Here is a 7,888-nt window from a genome sequence, read left to right on the forward strand (position 1 = left end):
CTGTTCGCTGGCACCTCATACAAAACTAAAAATCTTATAACAAAAAACTTAGATGCATTTAATCTCCAGGAGGTTTCTTTGGGATAGATGCCGACATATCACATGTACTGGAGTGGTTTGATAACGTTTACACATGGCTTGATTGACAATATAGATTTTTGAAATGAAAATACATGCAATCAGTGTCTCGAGACTTAAAAACCAAGTCGACGTCCAAGGACCCTAATTACAAAATAGTGTGTGTTTGTAAGTTGTAACATTCTCGCAACTCAAACTCAAACTGGCAAGTTGTATATATTGTGGCGACCTCATCAAATGTCACGCTTTCTTAGTGTCCCTTCTCCTATTGGTGGTGTCTGTGTCGATCACAGAACAATGTTTACGTAGTCGCACAAATAAACACTAATTGGTGGCTTGCTTAGGATAATTTTTCAAAGATTGGATAAAATAATGTTCTTTTTGTGAAAGTAATAAAAAATTAAACCTTATTCACTTTGTAGGAAGAGTAGGCAAGTTTAAGTCCTAAGACATGCATTTGAGTTTGGACTTTGGAGCAATGACATAAAGGAGTCAAAATCATAGTTGCCGGTTGATGACTTTGCTAATTCAAAGCCGGGCTTGTCTCGAGCCTTCTTTAAAAATATCCCTTCTTAAACACAACTTGAAACCCGGGATCAACGGATAATGTCGCCTGCCCTCTTTGTGCTAATCATGACGCTTGAGACGTATGAGCACATATTTTAAGGTTGCAGTTTTGCGAAATAGTTTTAGAGGCCTGTGATCATGGACATGTTTATCAATCCTTCTCCGGAGTTTAGGTCCCATTACTTTGTAAGGCTGGTGCGTTTCCTCGTGAGACCATTCCAAAAGATAATCGACACTCATTTGATAGAGTTATCCTATACATCTTGGGGAGTTTGTGGGAACAAAACTACATGATCTTTTGAGCTTTGGTATAAGCCAATCCAATTTCCTTATCAAGGAGTAGGTGAACCCGTGTGGCTCAGTTGAGTGTTGTATTGATGTTTTTCTTTACTTCTTCCCTCTATATATTGCTCACTGTGTGGTTGTCAGTCATATAAATACATTTATATTGTCCTCGTAGTGCTTGGCATTTTAAATAGTTATGCCACTTGCATGGTTCACCTAATGCCTCACACAAAATCGAAAATTAACATCCAACAAGTTACATACATTCAATTTCTTGGAGGTTGTTTTTGTCTACATGCAATGTCTATGACCTATTTAATGGAAGTCCTCAGAGTGCTCGGCTTTTACGTAGCTATGTGGCATGCATTGGTGTTGCCTAACACCTCATACAAAGCAAAACATTAATAACCAAAAGCTTATGTGCATTTAATCTCTAGGGGTTGTTTGGGGTAGACTCCGGCCTATCACATGAAGTGGAGTGACTTGATGACATTTACACATGGCTTAGCGGATAACAGAGATTTTTTAAGCGGAAACTACATGCAATCAACATCTCGAGCCTTGATAGCAGGCCGACATCCAAGAGCCCTAATTACAAAATAGTATGTTCTTGTAAGGTTCTCGCAACTCAAACTCAAACACGCAAGTTGCTTAAATTGTGGTGATCTATAAAATGGTGCATGTTCTTAGTGGTCCTTTCCTATGTCCATCTTAGCACCGTGTCTACGTAGTTGACACATAAACACTAATAAGTGGCCTGGTTAGGATAATTTATAGAAGGTTGGATAAAGAATTGTTGTTTCGAGAAAGCAAATAAAAAACTAGACCTATTTCACTTGGTAGGAAGAGTAGACATGTTTAAGTCCTAAGGCATGCATTTGAGTTTGGAGCAATGGTATAAAGTAGTTGAAATCATGGTTAATTTTCAGGCAGGTTGTTGTTTCGTTTGAAACATGTAAAAATTGCCCTCTTCGGTTCTTTCAGTGTCAAAATTCTAATAAAATCTCCAACTAAAAAGAAAAACTGCTCATAAAATTTGGCATGAAATCCATGCAATTCAAATGGGCCATCACACATCCATCTCAAAATAAAATAAAATGGGCCATCCCAATTTTCCCAGGCGGGGTGGTGGCATCAGACAAGAGGGAAGCCCTAATCGCCGACGATACAAATAGCCGTAGACAGGGCCCGGGACAAGTGCCGATCGACTCAAAAGTCAAAACCCCCCGGCCCGATCGAGCCGCCTCCAGCACACCACCACCAACGTCAGCAACGCCCGCGCGACGCCGTCGGTTACCCGTGGACACGCGGTCGGCGTGGTCGGCGACGATGGGCATGCGCGATCTGGTGGCCGGTCGCGCCGGCTGCACGGCGCCGGGTTCGTCGTCCTCGTCGGCCAACCCCCTCAGCGTCCTCGCCGACGCCGTGCTCGGCTCGTCCAAATCTGAGGTGCGTGCGTCCGACTTAATCCCCATCTCGAGCGAAATCGGTGCGCCGCCGCCGACCTCCAGCGGGCACAGATGCTGCGTCGCTCGCGTCTCCTTGGATCGCCGGGGCGTTGGGTTGGGTAGATCGTTCCTGGCCCCGGGGGTTCGTTGATCATTTCTCGCTGATCTAGGCTTCAGTGTGGACAGTGAGGAATTTGTTGTTTTCCTCTTTGTATCATCCGCGAGAAATTAAATGAACATCAAACCATTGGGGCTTCGGGTGGGATTGTTACTGCGTGGGATTCCAACTTGCTGGTTCGAGTCTGTGTCTGACGATCTTCAGTTTGCTGTCAACAAGGTTTACGGCCCTTGCGATCATGCCATTACACAGGATTTTTTGCAATCCTTATCCCATCTGCTGCCTCAAATCTACAGTTTGATGCATGGACCTCTAGAACCTGACTAGGCGCTTTCTTTCTGATTCATGTTGCGGTTTGTGTGGCAACCTGTTGTTGCCGCACTGCCTGAACTCTTGATGGTGGCCCAGTAATGAAAAGCAGCCAAGCCAGCATTTTCGTCAAAAAAAAGATCATGCCATTAAACAGGATTTTTTGCAATCCTTATCCCATCTGCTGCCGCAAATCTCGGGTCCCTGGACAATTATCAGAGACTTCAATTTAACTCTCAGGCCGTCCGATAAATCTCACAACAACTTCAACTTCTCACAAGCAAACATGTTCTCCTGGACTATTAAGTATTAACTCTCTGCAGCTTCAGGACCTTCCGCTTCTGGACAGGCGGTCTATGTGGTAAAATCAGCAAGACTTGCCGGTTTTGGTGCGTGTGGACCGTGCTCTTGCTGACGTGGATTGGGCTCAAAATTCCCTGATACTTCACTATTTTCGGTTGCTAGAACCACATCGGATCATGTCCCCATTTGTTTAACAGCTTTGACAACTATCCGAAAACCTCGATCTTCCGTCTTGATAGGTCGTTTTTAAACTTTTCTCTGTTCAAATATAAAGTTAACTGGAATAGTGTGGGGAGCAATCCTGCTCACCTTGGCTCGGCAGGTATCCTCTGTCTGAAAATCAAGCGCACTAGGAACATGGCCAAGAACTGGTCTGCCAATCGGAGATCGCCGAAGATGCTAATTCTGAACTGTCACACCACCATCAACTTCCTCGACAAGCTTGATGATGCTAGGTGGCTTTCCAACCACGAACTGCAACTTCGTGTCGTGGTTAAACTTTCTCTTCACCGCCATAACGCCGCGATCGCTGCCTACTGGAGTCTGGAGGCAACGAGCAAAAATTGAGGATTCCGTCTTGGGTGACGAGAACTCCCCCTACGTGCACGTCTGTGCTTCTGTTCGACATTGTAAAAATCAAATTAAAACGCTTTCCAACGACAGATTAAACCACCCTAGTTTTAGCACACGGAGATGCTGCTACGCGCATGCCGATAAAGATGCCATCCTGCCAAACTTTTTTAAAAGCCTTGTTGGGATCAGCAACATCACTCGTTTCTACTTTGACCTGGACTCCCTCATGCTTCATAATTCCCACACTGCTGCCCAGGCTAGTGAGCTCTCAAAGCCTTATCGGCATGAGTTTTACCTTGGACGAGATCAAGACCGCCCTTTGGGCCATGAGTGATAGTGCGAGCCCAGGGCTGGACGGCCTTGGACCAGCCTTTGACGAAGCTAATTGGGATTTAGTTAAATTGGACCTTCTTCATCTTCTAACCGATATCCATGGCGGTATAGTAGATCTTAAACGCATCAGCCGAGCACTAATCGTGCAGCTTCCAAAAAAATGTGATGCTTCCAAACCGGAGAACTTTCGCCCTGTGTCTCTTCAAAACTGCTTCATCAAATTGCTTCTAAATGCCTTTCATCTAGAGCCCAACCTTTCATCAACCACCTCATCCACAATGAACAAACCAGATTTATTAGAGGGCATGGGATCGCAGAGAACTTTATCCATGCTGCGGACATTGTTCAAACTTGCTGCAAGAGGAAATTACCTGCAATTATTCTAAAACTTCATTTCATAAAGCTTTTGACTCTGTACCTTGGGAAGCCTTAGCCTTAATTATGCGCACAAAGGGTTTTCCTTCAGCTTGATGTCTTTGTATTCAGCAGTTAAACAAGTCTTCCAGCTCTTCCGTGCTGCTTAATGGCAGGCCTGGACCGGGGTTCCAGTGCTGCAGGGGCTTGAGACAAGGGGACCCCCTCTCCCCATATTTGTTATCATCGTTGCTGATGTGCTTAAGAGGTTAATCATCCATCCCTCCAGCAATGGTTTGCTCTCCCACCCGATCGATGAACATCGGCCATGCATTGAAGTATGCCAATGACACTTTAATCATCCTTCTTCCTGACGTTATTCAGCTCCACACTCTTAAGCGCATTCTTCTGCAATTCTCCGAGACAACCAGGCTTACCATTAACTTCCACAAAAGCACATTCGCTCCAATTCATGTCGACCTTGGGTTGGCCGCGAGGCTGGTGGCGATCCTGGGTTGCCCTGTGGCTTCGTTCCCTCAATCTTGTTTGGGGTTACCTCTATCCATGCACAAGCTTAATCTTTCGGATTTCTTCTTCGTTATTGACCAGATTGACCGGCGTCTGGCTGGCTAGTGTTGCCTGCTTTTGTCTTTGGCAGGCAGAGCTATTCTTGTTTGCTTCGTGACGATCTATGCCACGAGCTTCCTTCTGTTGTGGGGACCTTACTTGAGATTACCGAAAAAAATATTTTGCCCCGCTTTATATATAAAACACCGATCATACAAGCACACCGATACAAACACACCCACCACCGCACACAACACACACCCAAGACAAGATACTGAGCACCGCGACACCACCTCAACGACTACCAAACTGAATCACTTGGAGCCAATGGAGACCTCCATCACAAGCTATCCTCCGAGGAGAGGCGAGGCAGATAACGATGGAGTAAGGACTCCCAAGACGGTGCCTCCAAAAGGGCACGACCATGTGTAGCCAGCACCGTCTGATCTCGAAGAACAACTTCTCACCCGGAGCATCACCAAGGAGTGGGAACACCGCGACGGAGCCTTCATGAAAGATATGGCGTCCACGGGCGTAGCCACCGTCGGCCCCTGAGCAAGTGGTGTACCCCAACGCTCACACCCCTCCGACGCACCCTAGCTCCACCAACCACCCGCGTGGCCATGGCTGCGCACCCGCACCTGAAACGCATGCTCCACCCAAGAACGTCGCATCTCCCACCGCCAGGGCCGCCGCCCTGCATCCAGACACCCCCAAGACCAGCCAAAGTGACCGGATTTGGTCCAAAGGACGCACCCGACGGCCAAAACCGCAACATACATCCTGCCTTGAACAACGTCGGAGCTGCATCAGCCCGCACACGGTCGGGGAAAGGGGGAGGAGGGGGAGCGGATGCATCCACGACTGGCACACCCCTGTGCCGGTGACGGGTGGCCCGAGGTCGTCGGCGCCTCCCATCCCTCCAGCCTACCTCCTGACTGGACACCCCTTGTGTCACCCCACCTCGGCAGCCGGCGTAGCTCCACCCAAGGCCACCAACACACACCCGTCCACCGGCAAGGGAAACCTCCAAGATCCGCCGCCAACCACCAAGAAAGCTCACAGGGGAGCCCATCCACGCTGCCCGTCGTTGCCCACCCGCCGGAGTAGTCGGAGTCCAGCTAACCTGTCCATCGACATGTCGCTGCTGAGACGTTGCAGCCAGTGCGACCCTCAGCCCGCGTTGCCTGGCTCCAGATCCGGACGTGCCGCCGCCGATCCTGGAGAGCCAAGCACGACCCATCACCTGTTCGCCCGTCGCGGGGAAGTAGAGGCACCGAAGCTCCGCCTACCACACCGGTATGTTGCCCGACACAACTCCATGCTCCGCTACCACACCACCATGAGGCCTCGCCGCCGCCGGTGACGGCTGGGCTTCATCTGGCCACGCCCTTGGGCGGTGGCGAGGGAGGAGATGAGAGGGGCGGAGACCAACGGGATTTAGGCTTGCCCCCCGGCCGCCTCGTGGGGGCGACGCAGGAGGAGGAGGGGGCGTCGAGTCGTCCTTACTTGAGATTGAGAAGCATTGTAGGGCATTTTCTGATCTGGCCAGGAATTAGTTACGGGCGGTCAATGCAAGGTGGCTTGGGATCTCGTGTGTACACCGTTGCCGAAAATGGCTTTCGCCCTGCTTTATATATAAAGAAACGATCATAAACAACCTGGTACACGCCAACACAACACATGCGTACACCCAAGGAAGGATACATAGGCGCTGAGTGCAACAACACCACCCCAAGCACTACAAGAGTAGCTGGGTCCTCGAACGTGAACACGCCATCGTGAAGAGATGAAGCCGCATACGACGAACTGTGGGCTCCAAGGCGGCGCCTTCAAGAAGGATATGACACTGGAGCGCCGCCATTGCTTGACCCGAGGGTCAGAGTTTCCCCTGGAGCAACACGACGTGCAGTGATCACGGCGACGACGCCTTCAAGAAGGGAAGGAGCTTCGCCGCCACTAGTCCGTCCGGAGATAAAATAGATTTTCACCTCGGCCAATACTCATCGCCACCAAACACCACACCTGGGCGACCATGTTGCCCACACGACCATGGTTATCAGGCAGCACCAAGCCACGGGCTTTGCCGATGAGCACCGTGACACGACCACCAGGGCCGCCGCCCCGTCATCCAAGACCTCGACGCCACCTCACTGCCACCCACCGCTACCCCAACCAAAGAGACAAGTGGAAAGGCCCCGCCTTTTGCACGCTCGAGCTGCCGCCAGCGCCGAGACCCAATAGGCCGGCCAAAACTAGCCTCCATCGGCCCGTCCTGCCGCCGGGCGTGAGATGAGCTCGGTCCTGCTGTCGAGCGCAAGACGAGCTCGGTCCTGCTGCCGGGCGCGAGACTCACTTGGTTCTGCTGTCGAGCGCGAGACGAGCGATGGACCGCAACTGGGAGAGGACCAACCCTTCGATGAAGGTAGCGCCCGAACGATGAGGGGGGGAATCGAAGGTCGACAAGGACGCACACCAATCGAACGACGCCGAAAAAATCCTGCTGCTGCCGTGAAATGACCCAGACCACCTCCATGAGCCACCACCATGCCGTGGTAGCCCACATCCATGACGGGACCCCGAGGGGCAGCCTCGAGCCATCCTGCAGTAGGAGTGCCACTACCCTCGCCGCCAAAGGTCGCCGCGCGTAAGGGCCAGCTGAAGCAAACACCGCCACCAGCGCCACCAGTGGCACGAACCACCACCACCACTGCGCCGCCACCCCCACTAGCCGACCGCCACGGCAGGAGGCGGCCACCCGCAGCCCAGGCCGCCCACGGCCCGCACCTTGCGAGGGCCAGATCCGCGTGCCCCAAGCGCAGACAACGCATCCGGCCAGCACGAGTGCCCCGCCACTAGGACGCCCGACACGAGGCTGCCACCCGCCACCAACCAATGGCATCGGCGCGCTGCCGCGCTGCACCGCCCGTTGGCCAGCGATGCACCCCATCCC

Source organism: Triticum dicoccoides, chromosome 5A (genome assembly GCF_002162155.2).
Source record: "Triticum dicoccoides isolate Atlit2015 ecotype Zavitan chromosome 5A, WEW_v2.0, whole genome shotgun sequence".
NCBI classification, from domain to species: domain Eukaryota; kingdom Viridiplantae; phylum Streptophyta; class Magnoliopsida; order Poales; family Poaceae; genus Triticum; species Triticum dicoccoides.